The sequence below is a fragment of the Rhinopithecus roxellana genome, chromosome 10, assembly GCF_007565055.1.
Source record: "Rhinopithecus roxellana isolate Shanxi Qingling chromosome 10, ASM756505v1, whole genome shotgun sequence".
NCBI lineage: Eukaryota > Metazoa > Chordata > Mammalia > Primates > Cercopithecidae > Rhinopithecus > Rhinopithecus roxellana.
In genome coordinates, this window is record NC_044558.1 from 52252834 (window position 1) to 52269423 (window position 16590).

The window sequence follows — 16590 nt, forward strand, 5'->3', positions numbered from 1 at the left end:
CAAGGAGGAGCTGGTACCATTCCTTCTGAAACTATTCCTATTAATAGAAAAAGAGAGAATCGTCCCTAACTCATTTTATGAGGTCAACATCATCCTGATATCAAAGCTTGGCAGAGACACAACAAAAAAAGAGAATTTTAGACCAATATCCCTGATGAACATCGATGCAAAAATCCTCAATAAAATACTAGCAAACCAGATCCAGCAGCACATCAAAAAGCTTATCCACCATGATCAAGTGGGCTTCATCCCTGGGATGCAAGGCTGGTTCAACATACGCAAATCAATAATCGTAACCCAGCATATAAACAGAACCAAAGACAAAAACCACATGATTGTCTCAATAGATGCAGAAAAGGCCTTTGACAAAATTCAACGGCCCTTCATGCTAAAAACTCTCAATAAATTTGGTATTGATGGAACGTATCTCAAAATAATAAGAGGTATTTATGACAAACCCACAGACAATATCATACTGGATGGGCAAAATCTGGAAGCATTCCCTTTGAAAACTGGCACAAGACAGGGATGCCATCTCTCACCACTCCTATTCAACATAGTGTTGGAAGTTCTGGCTAGGGCAATCAAGGAATAGAAAGAAATAAAGGGTATTCAGTCAGGAAAAGAAAAAGTCAAATTGTCCCTGTTTGCAGATGACATGATTGTATATTTAGAAAACCCCATCATCTCAGCCCATAATCTCCTTAAGCTGATAAGCAACTTCAGCAAAGTCTCAGGATACAAAATCAATGTGCAAAAATCACAAGCATTCTTATACACCAGTAACAAACAGAGAGCCAAATCATGAATGAACTTCCATTCACAATTGCTTCAAAGAGAAGAAAATACCTAGGAATCCAACTTACAAGGGATGTAAAGGACCTCTTCAAGGAGAACTACAAACCACTCATCAGTGAAATAAAAGAGGACACCAACAAATGGAAGAACATACAATGCTCATGGATAGGAAGAATCAATATCGTGAAAATGGCCATACTGCCCAAAGGTAATATATAGATTCAATGCCATCCCCTTTAAGCTACCAATGACTTTCTTCACAGAATTGGAAAAAACTGCTTTAAAGTTCATATGGAATGAAAAAAGACCCTGCATTGCCAAGACAATCCTAAGTCAAAAGAACAAAGCTGGAGGCATCATGCTACCTGACTTCAAACTATACTACAAGGCTACAGTAACCAAAACAGCATGGTACTTGTACCAAAACAGAGATATAGACCAATGGAACAGAACAGAGCCCTCAGAAATGATACCACACATCTACAGCCATCTGATCTTTGACGAACCTGAGAAAAACAAGAAATGGAGAAAGGATTCCCTATTTAATAAATGGTGCTGGGAAAATTGGCTAGCCATAAGTAGAAAGCTGAAACTGGCTCCTTTCCTTACTCCTTATACAAAAATCAATTCAAGATGGATTAGAGACTTAAATGTTAGACCTAATACCATAAAAGCCCTAGAGGAAAACCTAGGTAATACCATTCAGGACATAGGTATGGGCAAGGACTTCATGTCTAAAACACCAAAAGCAACGGCAACAAAAGCCAACATTGACAAATGGGATCTAATCAAAGAGCTTCTGCACAGCAAAAGAAACTACCATCAGAGTGAACAGGCAACCTACAGATGGGAGAAAATTTTTGCAATCTGTCCATCTGACAAAGGGCTAATATCCAGAACCTACAAAGAACTCAAACAAATTTACAAGAAAAAAACAACCCCATCAAAAAGTAGGCAAAGGATATGAATAGACATTTCTCAAAAGAAGACATGCATACAGCCAACAGGCACATGAAAAAATGCTCGTCATCACTGACCATCAGAGAAATGCAAATCAAAACCACAATGAGATACCATCTCACACCAGTTAGAATGACAATCATTAAAAAGTCAGGAAACAACAGGTGCTGGAGAGGATGTGGAGAAATAGGAACAGTTTTACACTGTTGGTGGGATTGTAAACTGGTTCAACCATTTTGAAAAACAGTATGGCGATTCCTCAAGGATCTAGAACTAGAAATACCGTATGACCTAGCCATCCCATTACTGGGTATACACCCAAAGGATTATAAATCATGCTGCTATAAAGACACATGCACACATATGTTTATTGTGGCACTATTCACAATAGTAAAGACTTGGAATCAACCCAAATGTCCATCAGTGACAGACTGGATTAAGAAAATGTGACACATATACACCATGGAATACTATGCAATCATAAAAAAGGATGAGTTTGTGTCCTTTGTAGGGACATGGATGCAGCTGGAATCCATCATTCTCAGCAAACTATCACAAGAACAGAAAACCAAACACCGCATGTTCTCACTCATAGGTGGGAACTGAACAATGAGATCACCTGGACTCGGGTAGGGGAACATCACACACCAGGACCTATCATAGAGAAGGGGGAGGGGGGAGGGATGCCACTGGGAGTTATATCTGATGTAAATGACGAGTTGATGGGTGCTGACGAGTTGATAGGTGCAGCACACCAACATGGCACAAGTATACATGTGTAACAAACCTGCACGTTGTGCACATGTACCCTAGAACTTAAAGCATAATAAAAAAAAGATTCATAGATATAGATATACATATTATGCCTGAGAATATAGTTGACCTAAATAAGATTCACTAAGTATAAAAATATTAAACAAAATCAGACAATTAGTAGCTTTAATCAATGTGTACATATTGAAGCAACTAAAGTACCAAACATTTATTTTGTAGATTAAGATAAAAATTAGAGGCAACTGACAAAGTAATTCAGGAGAAAACATATACATGGTGAATTAGTTTAAAAAGTGCTTTATGACAGCTTTGGAAGAAATACAAAGACAAAAATAATGACATTACTTTTATTATCTGTTTCGTTAATAACAAAATGACCTTTATATAAAGATTTTCATAGCAAATAATCTAATGATCTTATATTAATACTTTAGTTTTTATAAAAAGTTATCTTTTACCATTCACATCTCTTTTGAAAAGCACTTTTATTAGACTTTCAATGAGATGAGAAAATTGTTTTTATTCTTCCAAAGTCTCAGCATTGTTTCCACATTTTATTCAGATGTTTTTCTGAAAACAATGATGCATCAGAGGATAAAGGTGGGAAGAAAAATCAGATGAAGCTTGTTAAAGGAGTATGACACTGGTAAATAGACATGTTTGCATGGGCTCTCTTTAAAAAAAAAAAACCTTTTAAGTACAGAAGTACATGTGCAGTTTTGTTATATAGGTAAACTTGTGTCATGAGAGTTTGTTGTACAGATTATTTCATCATCCAAGTGTTAAACCTCATACCCATTAGTTTTTTTCCTCATCCTCTCCTTCCTCCCACCCTCAACCCTCCAAAAGATCCCAGTGTGTGTTGTTCCTTTCTGTGTGTCCATGTGTTCTCATCATTTAGCTTCCACTTATAAGTGAGAACATGTGGTACTTGGTTTGCTGTTTCTGCTTTAGTTTGGTAAAGATAATGGCCTCTAACTCCATTCATGTCCCTGCAAAGGACATGATCTTGTTCTTTTTTATAGTTGCATAGTATTCCATGGTGTGTGTGTGTGTGTGTGTGTGTGTGTGTGTGTGTGTATGCATATTTCCTTTATATAGATAGATGATTGGTATCACATTTTCTTAATCCAGTCTATCATTGATGGGCATTTAGATTGATGATTATATGTCTTTGCTATTGTGAATAGTGCTGCAATAAACATATGTGTTCATGTGTCTTTATAATAGACCAATTTATATTCCTTTGGGCATATATCCTGTAATGGTATTGCTGGGTCAAATAGTAATTCTGTCTTTTGGTCTTTGAGGAATTGCCACACCATCTTCCACAATGGCTGAACTAATGTACACTCCCACCAACAGTGTGTAAGCATTCATTTCCAGCCTCCATTTTTTGACTTTTTAATTATAATAATAGTCATTTTGACTGGTGTGAAATGGTAACCCATTGTGGTTCTGATTTGCATTTCTCTAACAATCAGTGATTTTGAATTTTTTTTTCATATGATTGTTGGCCACATGTATGTCTTCTTTTGAAAAGCATCTGTTCATGTCCTTTGTCAACTTTTTAATGGAGTTGTTTTTGTCAGGTTTGTTGAAAACCAGACAGTCCTAGGTATGCGGTCTTATTTCTTGGCTCTCTGTTCTGTTCCATTGGTCTGTGTGTCTGTTTTTGTACCAGTACCATGCTATTTTGGTTATTGTACCCCTATGGCATAGTTTGAAGTCTGGTGAGGTGATGCCTCCAGCTTTGTTCTTTTTCCTGAGGATTGTCTTGGCTATTTGGGCTTTTTTTTGGTTCCATATGAATTTTAAAATAGTTTTTTCTAATTCTGTGGAGAATGTCAATGGTAGTTTAATAGAAATAGTATTGAATCTATTCAGTGTTTGTTTCATGGGGGTTTGTTGTACAGATTACTTCAACAAATTGCTTTGAGCAGTATGGCCATTTTAATATTGAGTCTCCTTATCCATGAACATGGAATGTTTTTTCATTTGTTGGTGTCATCTCTATTTCTTTGAGCAGTGGTTTGTAGTTCTCCTTGTAGAGATCTTTCACCTTCCTAGTATTTCTAGGTGTTTTTGTTGTTGTTGCAATTGTGAATGGGAGTTTGCTTCTGATTTGGCTCTCTGCTTAACTGTTGTTGGTGTATAGAAATGTTAGTGATTTTTGCACATTGATTTTGTGTACTGAGACTTTGCTGAGGATTACCAGTTTAAGAAGCTATTGGGCTGAGGCTGCAATAGATAGAGGACCTTATCATCTGTAAATAGGGATAGTTTGACTTCCTCACTTCCTATTTGGATGCCCTTTATTTCTTTTTCTTGCATGATTGCCCTGACCAGGACTTCAAATACTGTGTTGAATAGGAATGGTGAGAGAGGGCACCCTTGTCTTGTGTTGGTCTTCAAGGGGAATTCTTCCAGCTTTTTCTCATTCAGTATGATTGGCTGTGGGTTTGTCATGAATGGTTCTTATTATTTTGAGGTTTGTTCCTTCAATATCTAGTTTTTTGAGAGTTTTAAACATAAATAGATGTTGAATTTTATTAAAAGTCTTTTGGTTTTGTCTTTAGTTCTGTTTATGTGATGAATCACATTTATTGATTTACATATGTCAAACCAACCTTGCATCCCAGGAATAAAGCCTACTTGACATGGTGGATAAGCTTTTTGATGTGTTGCTGGATTACATTTGCCAGTATTTTGTTGAGGATTTTTCCACTGATGTTCATCAAGGATATTGGCCTAAAGTTTTCTTTTTTGTTGTATCTCTGCCTGATTTTGGTATCAGAATTATGCTGGCCTGATAGAATGAACTGGGGAGCAATTCCTCCTCCTCAATTTTTGGAACAAGTTCAGTAGGAATGATACCAGCTCTTCTTTGTACATCTCATATAATTCAGCTTTGAATCTGTCTGGTCCTGGGTTGTTTTGGTGGGTAGGCTATTTATTACTGCCTCAATTTCAGAGCCCATTGTTGGTCTTTTCAGGAATTCAATTTCTTCCCTGTTCAGTCTTGGGAGGTTGTCTGTGTCTGTGAATTTATCCATTTTTTCTAGATTTTCTATTTATCTGCATAGAGGTGTTCATAATATTCTTTAATAGTGTTTGTATTTCTATGGGGTCAGTGGTAATAGCCCCCTTGTCATTTCTACTTGGGTTTACCTGAACCTTCTCTATTTTCTTCTTTATTACTCTAACTAGTGGTCTATTTTATTGTTTTTTTTTTTTTTTTTTTTTTTGTTTTTTTAAACAGCTCCTGGTTTTTTTAATTGATCGTGTGTGTGTGTGTGTGTGTGTGTGTGTGTGTGTGTGTGTGAATTTCCTTCAGTTCAACTCTGATTTTTTTTTTTTTTTTTTTTTTTTTTTTGTCTTCTGATAGCTTTGGGATTTGTTTGCTCTTGGTTCTCTAGTTCTTTTATTTGTGATGTTAGATTGTTAACTTGAGATATTTCTAACTTTTTGATGTGAGCATTTAGTGCTACGAATTTCCCTCTTAACACTGCCTTAGGTGTGTTCCAGAGATTCTGGTATGTTGTATCTTTGTTCTCATTAGTTTCAAAGAACTTCTTGATTTCTGCCTCAATTTCATTATTTACCCAAAAGACATTCGGGAGCAGGTTACTTCATTTTTATGTAATTGTAGAGTTTTGAGTGAATTTTTTAGTCTTGATTTCGAATTTGATTGTGCTGTGCTGCAAGAGACTGTTATTATTTCAGTCCTTTTGCATTTGCTGAGGAGTGTTTTACTTCTGATTATATGATTGATTTTAGAATATATGCTGTGTAGCAATAAGAATGTACATTCTGTTGTTTTTGGGTGGAGAGTTCTGTAGGTATCTATCAGGTCCCTTTGCTCCAGTGCTGAGTTCAGGTCCTGAATATCTTTGTTAATTTTCTGTCTTGATGATCTTTCTAATATTGTCAGTGGAGTGTTAAAGTCTCCCACTATTATTGTATGGGAGTCTAAGCCTCTTTGAACCTCTCTAAGAACTTGCTGTGTGAATCTGGGTACTCCAGTGTTGGGTGCATATATATTTAGAAAAGTTCTCTCTGCTTATTGAATTGAATCCTTTACCATTATGTAATGTCCTTTTTTGTCTTTTTGGATCTTTGTTGATTATGAAGTCTGTTTTGTCACAAACAACGATTGCAACACCTGCATATAGGCTCAAAATAAAGGGATGGAGAAAAATCTACCAAGCAAATGGAAAACAGAAAAGAGCAATTTCCTTCCTGAAAATTCATGGTAAGTTAACCAAAGCCTACTGCCCCTTCTTCAGAGATCATTAATCTTATTTTTTTTGCATGTAATTACTTTGTATGTTGCCATCCCACAGCTTTCCCTTCCCCACTCAGTTTCCTTAGTCAGGGTTAAGCATTCACATTCAAATATACTGGGAAGCACATGCAAGAATATGCTGTGTTCAGGGACAGCTTCCTATGAGGAGGAGGATTTTATCTTCATAGCAGATGATAGATGGGGCTTCCATCCTGTTTATCTATAGTTGTACTAATGTCTGAAGACACCTTAAATTAGTTTTCTTCATGTGCTTCTTTAAAAAACTGTTTAATCATTTAAATTTAAAAAAATTTTAAAAAATATGTAATTAAAAGCAATAGAAAGATAAGAATTGTATGTTATTTTTATATAGTTAAACATAAATACATTTTTCTCTAGTTAACTTAGAAAACAAATTGCCTGGATTCAAGTTTTGGCTCCACAACTTACTAGCTGTGTGGCCAAATTATTTAACTACTCTAAACTTTAATTTCATTTGTTTATAAAATAAGGATAATAATCCTACCTGTCATTTAAGATTATTGTGAGGATTAAATGAGAAACTGCTTGGAATGTGTGTTGTATATTGAATGACACATAAGGAACATTCAATAAAAATTAGTTCCAACTACAAATTCTTTAGCAGGTCTTTCTGATATTAACTTGCAATCCCTCCACAAAAGCATGATGAAGCTCTGAGCCAGATGCACCTAAAGGAATTCATTCCATGTCACTTTTTACAAGAACCTGCCTGCATGATGCATGGGCTCCACGCTTCTCTAAGTTCATGGTAGTCTTTCTCAGCCAGTTGTTTCTGAAACTGTTCAGAGTTTAGGCCTGAGAGTCCTCACCAAGTATATTTCTAAGGAAGATTGGCTTTTCTTCAATATGCTAAATAAAATATTGAAGCCAATTTCTTGTTACATAGAAAAGAGGCTCTTCATCCGCCAGCATTTCTTCCTCAGTTATCCTTAATGCTTGCTCTCTTGCACCTGCTTCAGATTTTGCTTAAATTAATCTTCTCAGGGAGCCCTTTCCAAACCTGACCATTTAAAATTGTAACATCTGCCCTTTTCTTCCAACTCTCCAATTCCAATCTTTTCTTTTCTGATTAATTTACATATAACATTTATCATGTTCTGACAGTTTGTTTTGTTCATATTTCTTTTCACTTATTTTTACTATTTTCTACTAGAATGTAAAATCAAAGTGGGCAGGGAAATTTCATCTTTCTCACCCACTGCTCTATTCTAAGGGCCTAGAACAGCACTTGGCACATAGTAAGCACCCAAATACTTGACATATGAATGAATGAATGGAGTTGTCTTGTTCCTTCTTTCTTTCCCTCTCCTCTCTCCCCTCCCCTAAGAATTATTTTATTAATTAGATGTTCTTATTTTGTGCCTCTGCTCTACTGTAATATGGAGAGTATGATTTTATAATGCAATGTTTTCAGAGGGGTAAGTCATTTCAAATTGGTTCCTAAGGACAGAAAAAGTCACCTTAATTTGGAGACCATGAGTGCCTTTCTCTCACTGCTATAATGCCATTAGACATTTCCTCTGGGTCTATCAGTTTAGGGCTTTAACTGTTGCATCCTCCATTATGTCACCCACCTAAACTTTGAGTACAGCCTCAGTGGAACAATAGCAACTGTGTTTAAATATAGGCATGATCTAAGTTTTATGATGTTTCTTAGAACACTAGCATCACTATTCTCTGCACATGTGCTATGAAGGGCATACCAAGGAAGTAAAAGTTCCCAAGGTGTATATCAATTTTTGTTTAACTGCCAAGCTACAGTATTTCATTAAAAGACATCTTTACCTTTTAATGAATTTCCCAAGCTGCTTCTGCCAATGGTATATCCTCTTGCTCAACTAAATAAAGCAGCTTTGGAATTTTCAAAACCTCTTTTTGACTGCTCAAGACACTTGTATTTCCTGGGATGTGTACTCCAAATGAATTAAACAGACTTTAACATTACTCTACTTGTTATGGATCAAATTCCTGCCTGAGGGAGCAGATGATTTGAACAGTGCTGACTGAATCTGCATGACATGGGACCCTCCAGACCATCTGAAAAGACTCCACACTCTGTTATACTTCCCACCTGCATGTTTTCTCTCATCCTCCCCACCTGCCCGTTTTCTCTTTCCCTGCCTCTGCCACCTCCTTTTTCTTCTTCTACCTCTTTTGAACATTTCTAAGAAGATATGAACCCTTCCTTACATATTGTTCTTTTTCTATAGAATCTTAAAAATTTAGAGCTAAAATGGCCCTTAAAGACTACCTAGTCAGTAGTGTGAATGCAGATCCATGAACATTCCTTTATTTACTCAATGTGTAGTTATTGACTGCTCGATGTGTCCTAGACATAGTTGCCAGGCTACAGGGGTTAGTGGCTAAAGTCAACAGAAAAAGATTGCAAGCTTTCCAGCTGCAATGGAAACCCTACTCTCACTCAAAATGGATTTCAAACAGCAAACAAAAGATGAAGCTCATTTCAAAGGTCAACAAAGATATCTTTCTGAAATGAAATGTGAGAACTTATTTATAGACACAAGGTTTCATCTCAGTAGAACACACAGAAAATTCCTAAGAGTTTTAAAGACTTGAAATATGTAAAAATGTGGGAAAAAGTAACAACTATCTGAAGATAATTTCCAGATTGATGCGAGTCTTATCTGGCTTCCAGCCATTTCCTAAACAAGTACTTCTTCTACAAATAATGAATTGTCTAAGGTTTCCCAAGACAATCCTATGTGGCTAGCCCCATGGTTTTGAGAAACCTGGGAATATTATGGACTTTCTAGGTGCAGATATTAAATATAAACTCAGAGATTAGACATTGATGTTTCAGTAAATGAATTATAAAAACCAATGAACAATTCACGAATTGGCATGTATGAAGTCTCTCCTACAACTAGGAATCAAGTCAAAATAGTGACAGAGAAAGGTTTTCCTGCAATAATAATTAATACCAACTCATATCTACAGGAGATGCAACAATATAATATTTTGGTTTTCAAAATATATAAAAATCCAAAAGTTAGTGGAACTTGACTTATTAGGAACTGTTGAAATGACTTTCTTGAAAATTATCCCAAATATTTGCAGTTCTTTAAATATATTGTGCTGCCTTGTATGTCAATGTTGTACACGTCCCTCCCCTTTTATTTATAGTCTGCATCTCCTCTTCGATCTACTCTCCTGTGTGATTCGTACTAGCTTGTTAAGATTTAGTAGAGAGGCCACTCCTTCTTGCAGTGTGTTCCCTTCTTAAATGGTTCCCTAGCAACCAGTTCTTTACCTTTATCACTGTAGGTGTCATAACCATCTAATATTGCTTGTCTATTTATCTATATCCCCTCTAGAATAGGAACTCCCTAAATATAACAACCGTGCTTACTCATCACTAAAATGCTCAAGGCCTCACCAATTTCCTGGCACATCAATGGAGCCTAATAAATATTTCTTAAATGTTGTTTACTGAATGAAGATAAAAGAAGCCAGGATTAACATGAATTTAGTGTTTACTTTATATTCTTACTTCAAATTCAGCAGCCTAATCTTTGTTTTATTCTTTGAGAGATTGTAATAATAATGCCTCTAGTGTTTCATGGTTAATTACGATATTTACTTCAACTTTTCATTCTCTCCTTATAAGATCACTTATTTTAGAACAAAGAAAAGACATTGTTGTCATCAATTATTCACACTTCTTTCATGTAAAAGTGCTAAAAAGTCTGTCTGTGTGTGTGTGTGTGTGTGTGTGAGAGAGAGAGAGAGAGAGAGAGAGAGAGAGAGAGAGAGAGAGAGAGAGAGAGAGAGAGAGAGAGAGAGAGAGAGAGAGAGAGAGAGAGAGAGGCAGGGTCTCACTCTTTTACCCAAGCTGGAGTGCAGTGGTGTGATCACGGTTCACTGAAGCTTCAACTTCCTGGGCTCAAGGGATTCTTCCATCTCAGTTTCCCGAGTACCTGAGACTACAGTTCTGTGCCATGCCTGGCTAATTTTTTTTTTTCTTTTGTAGAGACAGGATCTTGCTACACTGACCAGGCTTGCTACACTGAGACAGGTCTTGACCTCCTGGCCTCAGGCTATCCTCTCACCTTTGCCTCCCAAAGAAAAATCAGTCTTTTGTTATGTCTTCATTTTATTCACATGCATGCTTGATTCATGTTCTATTACTTCTATTGATTATTAAATCTGGTTTCAGAGTACTAGACAGACTGTCTTGCTGTGTTACATTCTATTGTGTTGACCACGAAAGGACAGGTTAAATTTTGTGTTCTGTTACAAAATTAATTGGAAAACTAGGATCATTCACAAAATATTTCATGTGCTATGGCTCATTCTTTTCATGGTTGTCTTTATATTTCAGAAATGCTTCTTTACTGTTTGAATGACCATATATGGAAAATAAAATAGACACAGTACAAACTCTTCTTCCTAGATTCAATTCTCTTTTTAAGAAAATGCTTTATTCTTTTGTTGGACACAGTATAAGTAATATGCATGCAACAGACATCCCTGAATTTCAACTCATCCTACCTTCCTGCCAATTATGGGAGACTTACAACTGATGTTTTATTCATTTCTACATTCTTGGCTGTTTTATAGGAATGTATTAATAATCAGAAAAATAAGATACTAATTTGTACTAAGAACAATAGATTAAGCTGCCTAGGTGAATAGACTAAAATAAGCTGGCAATTGTCCTTTGGTTGTTATCCTGGGATAATGATTAAGCAGAGACAGGAATAAAGGGGATAAAGCCCTACATAAAAGCCACCTTTGTAAGAGACAAATTGTAGTCTTTCAAAATTATCCACATGTGCCTTTTCGCACAACCCAATTCAAACTGTCTGCTGTTCATAGACAACTTGAGTAAGCCTAACATTATTACTAGTTAATAACAACAATTGACTTCTCAAAATCAATCTGTATTGCTTATAAATTACAACATCAATTATTCCTTCACTTATGAGGTCTCATAACTGACAGTAGGAAGAAGCAACGCTATGTGTAGATTGCATGAGGGCAAAGCATAGTTGAGTTCCTTTTTGTCCAACTAAGCTGACCATCACTCAGTGATGTAAATTCATGAGAATACAGAATGCAGTAACTACTCTTGCCTGATAATGTTGTCTATATTTTACCTGATATGTTAAATATGTTTATTTTTCCTAAATACGGACATAATAATAGCCAATTCACAGAGGGTTGTTGATGAAACAAGCCTCAAAATATCTCTCCCCCGACAAGTAACAGAAAATGCATTTAATTTTTAGAGTTTTTACAAACCGAGTTTGTGGAAATAAAGCAGGATCACTTGCTCACTTGTTAACAGTCCAGGGTGTCACATTCTTGAATCAGGTTGGGAAGTTGCTCATGAAGTTTATACAAAGCCTGTGATGTGGGGAATCTCTCAGATGTGTGGGCAACTCCCTATTTTGTCTTACAGGATGTGAGATGTGTACCTTTTTATTCTCTTGAACTAATCTAAATACATTCTAACAATAATGAGTAGAAACCAGCAAATTATGTAACAAAACAGATTTCTTATGGTATGATGGAAATATTGGTCTAATCCCTTCATTTTACAAATAAAGAACTTGAAACCTGTAATGATTAAGTGGCCAAGTGATTACATGGTCAACTAGTGGCCTAACTGAAGTCAAACAAGCATAAGCCTCCTGGAAAAGGGCTCTTTTCATAACACCACATGATAGCTGCTGGAAGAGACCCCAGACACCAAAAGGTTCTTCCTGTAAGATCCAAAGTCCTATGGCTCATTCTTCAAAATGTTCTAAGGTAAAGAGTATGAAAAAGTCAAGATCTTAGAGGATTTTTTAAAAAATTCCTTTTATCACAGTCTCTTTTTAATGATTGTAGCTGTCACATTTTAGAAGTAAAGTAAGTTTGACTATGGTTCTGTTTAGTACATTTTAGCTTGTCTTTGTCAGCAATGTCACCTCCCTAACAACCTAAAATCATCTCTTGGCTTCTTTCTTAAAAACATCTATCCAGGTAGGCCAAATGATCTGTGGTCTCTGGAGTCAACTGCAGGAGAACAGATTTCTATTACAATGTTCCTTTGATGAGCACAATGTATTAATTTCACAAAACATCCTGCTGGCATAAATGACCTGGTCTCAAGAGTTCTTTTAAATGTCAGTCTGTTGGTACCATCCTGCTCTGAGCATGAGACTGGGAACAGAGAGAAAACTGCTGTGCAAAGATAACTGAATGTACTCTTATGGCTAAAATCTCCCACAATACATTTTCTTATTTCTCTGAAAAGAAAAGGACACTAAGTGATTCAGTTTCAGTGCATGTGATAACTATCTTTGAAGTATTGCAGAAAATGTATATTTAAATTGCTCTTACATATTATAACACCTTACTACAGTAACAAGACAACCACTAAATCTAAGTCTCAATGAATCTCAACTAATACTGTACTGAGGCTCTAATTAATCATGTAGAAATTCCCTAGATGCCTTACATAAATGCTACCATCAGTAGAAAATATTAAAATTTATGTATATGTCAATACATTATATGAAAATTGGTATGACAGATCTGTACAACTTTCACACATTTAAATACCAATTGCTATGTTACAAAGCCATTTGACCAAATTATTTCAGTGCAGCAAATCGAGGTAGAGAAGATGGAAAAGTCTAGGAAATAAAAATAAGGTGTTCAGAAATGGGTGAGCATAAGAACTGTGGGAATGTTAAAGGAAATAGTATTATTTAGGACAGGGAAGTCAAGTCTGAAAGGTAATTTAATAATTATATTCTTATACTATATCTCCCCCTGATAGGTACAGTAACACTGCACATGTAAAGTATGAAAATCACTTCCAAGCTTTTGAACATATTCAAATACTTTTCTCATTTAACTCAGCTTAAGCCTTGCACTGTGAAAGCGCAGGCACAGATCTATTTTGCTTTGGCAGTATGACACATCCCTCTGCAGTTCTTTCAAATTAAATTTCTCTATTGTTTCTAATCCAGGTCTTAGTGAGTCTCTTACTTTACAGCAAGGTCTACCAGTGCATTAAATGTGGGCAATGTTCTTTAAGCCAGTGTGTAATAAAATGTCTATGGAAGCAGCTTGTCTTTCAAGCTGCTTTCTTGCATTATGAGTGAGTCTTCAACTTGCTTCCAATTTACTGTTGAATGTCAGAAGATAAAGGACTTTGGTATCCTAGTAACACGTGGGTTTTTCTTTTTCATGCATCAGTTCTAAGAGTTTTCCTTTGGAATGCTTCCCATAATGTTGAGCAAAGCTCACTTTTGCTGGTACAGAAAAGCAGCATGAAAAATGGTAAGGAGAACATCTTTATGTGTGTGTGCACACAGGCACGTGTACACATGAACATGTGCATGTCACAAAGGACACAGCATCAATATCTTTGTCTTTATTTAAAATATTATGATTTTCCAGATAGATGCTGCACTCAGACTTTGAGGTATATTTTGTGAGACAAAGTTTCAGAATGTCTGTCACAGCTGCCACTCATTCTTGTGTTTATTTCTAATTGTTGCATAGGTGCCTCTTCAAATAGTATGCTGGAGGTTTGACAAATTTCTCTATTTTCTGAGTGCCAGGTTCACAAAAGGATAAAAAAATCTCAATTGTCCTTGGTTTTTTCATAATGTTCACTGTCTTGCCTGAAGATTCAACTGTCTTTAAAGGTTAAAAAAGGCATTTTCTGTACTTAAACTTCTAGAACTTTGGAAACTTCTATGAAACTTCTATAGGGGAGAAATTTCACTCATATATATAACTGGATATCATTGAAGGCTTCTTTGCGCTATGAAAATTGCTTTGTAGTATATTTTTCCACTTGTTTTCCTTCACATAGTTTACCTTCTCCAATGTTACTATTTCAGAAATACGTGATCTCTGATTATTTTTCATATTAAGAGGGCATATGAAAATATTTGACAACAATTTATTTTACAATTGCTGGTACAAAAGAATCCATATGGATTGTTTATGTGACAGCGTAATCATACTCATCTAAAAGCATGGAGTAGTTCCAGTGTAAAGCTATACTTCTAAGTATTTGAGGCCAAGAAACTTTGCCTTCCATTTTTTCTATAATATATGCTTTAGTTTTACAGGAATATTGTTTCATCTCTAGCAATGAGATATCTATATGTCATCAAAACGGATGACCTATGAAATTTGTTTGATATTTTTCATAAGCTAAAACAAAGGAAAAAGCTAGAACTAACATTTTATCAACTTGGAACAAAAAGATTTCTTCTTTCAAAGAGCAAGAGATAGAAAATATTCTATAAAGTTGAAACTGTAAAAAATTATGTGCTAAATAAACAAAACTTCTACATGTTTAATATACCATCTCTAACTCCAAAAATGGAGGTAGAAAAAATGCCAGGATTTACTGAGATGATTTGTTATGAGACTAAGAAATTGACCTTCTAGAAACATAAAGAGAAACTGAAGTTGATCTGATGCCCAGTTTGCGTCTTTGAGCCTTTGGAATGCTATACCGAGTAAATAATAGACCATCTCATTTTTCAAAGAAGAAAACAGTGTAGAAGCAATAAAATAAAAGGCAAACATTTTGTAATTTTAGACTTGTCAAGTGAATTATACCTTTTGATGTACTCTAATTCTTTCTTCAAATAACTGATTTTAGACAGAATAACAGTTTTACAAAAACAAAAATTGACAATTGGGAGCTAATTGAGCTAAAGAACTTCTGCACAGCAAAAGAAGCTATCAACAGAGTAAATAGCCTACGGAATGGGAGCAAATATTTGCAAACTATGCATCTGACAAAGGTCTAACATCCAGAATCTGTAAGGAATTTAAACAAATTTACAAGCAAAAGCAACCCCATTAAAAAGTGGGCAAAAGACATGAACAGACACTTCTCAAAAGAAGACATGCACATGGTCAACAAGCATATGCAAAAAAGCTTAACATCACTGATCATTAGAGAAATGCAAATCAAAACCACAGTGAGATGCCAACTCTCACCAGTCAGAATGGCTATTATTAAAAAGTCAAAATATACAGATGCTAGCAAGGTGGCAGAGAAAAAGGAATGCTTATATACTATTGGTGGAAATATAAATTAGTTCAAATCTCATGGAAAACAGTATGGAGATTTCTCAAAGAACTAAAAATAGAACTACCCTTCACCCCAGCAGCCTCAGTACTGGGTATTCACCCCCACTAAAAATAGAGATTATTCTGTCAAAAAGACATCTGCACTAGTATGTTTAGGGCAGCGTTATTCACAATAACAAAGTCATAGAACCAACCTAGCGGCCATCAACAATTGGTTGGATAAAGAAAATAAAGCCACATATTATGGTTGCTTAGTATTCTGTGGTGTGTATGTGTGTATGTGTGCATGTTTATCTTGACTTTAGTCTTCTCTCAATAAAGACACCTCAAGACCAATTAGAACATATATATGTATATATATATATACACGTATATATATGTGTATATATGTATATATACGTGTATATATATATATATATACACACACACACACACACACACACACATATCCCATGGGGGTGTGTGTGTATGTGTCCATGAAATACTAAGCAGCCAGCCATAAAAAAAATAAATAAATAAAATTATATTATTTGCAGCACCATGGATGGAACTGAGGGCCACTATCCTAAGTGAAATTATGCAGAAAAAGAATATCAAATATTGCTTGTTCTCACTTATAAGTGGAAGCTACACAGTGGGTACACACA

At 35.6% G+C, this 16590-nt stretch overlaps 1 long non-coding RNA gene across 2 annotated transcripts in view; it reads left to right on the forward strand.

The window, feature by feature from the left end:
* Positions 1-16590, forward strand: part of LOC115899885 — an 82765-nt gene that overhangs the window by 15285 nt on the left and 50890 nt on the right. For both annotated transcript variants that reach the window (XR_004059469.1, XR_004059470.1), the window contains exon 2: positions 6667-6787. This is a non-coding gene — a long non-coding RNA (uncharacterized LOC115899885). The remainder of the gene's footprint in view (positions 1-6666; positions 6788-16590) is intronic.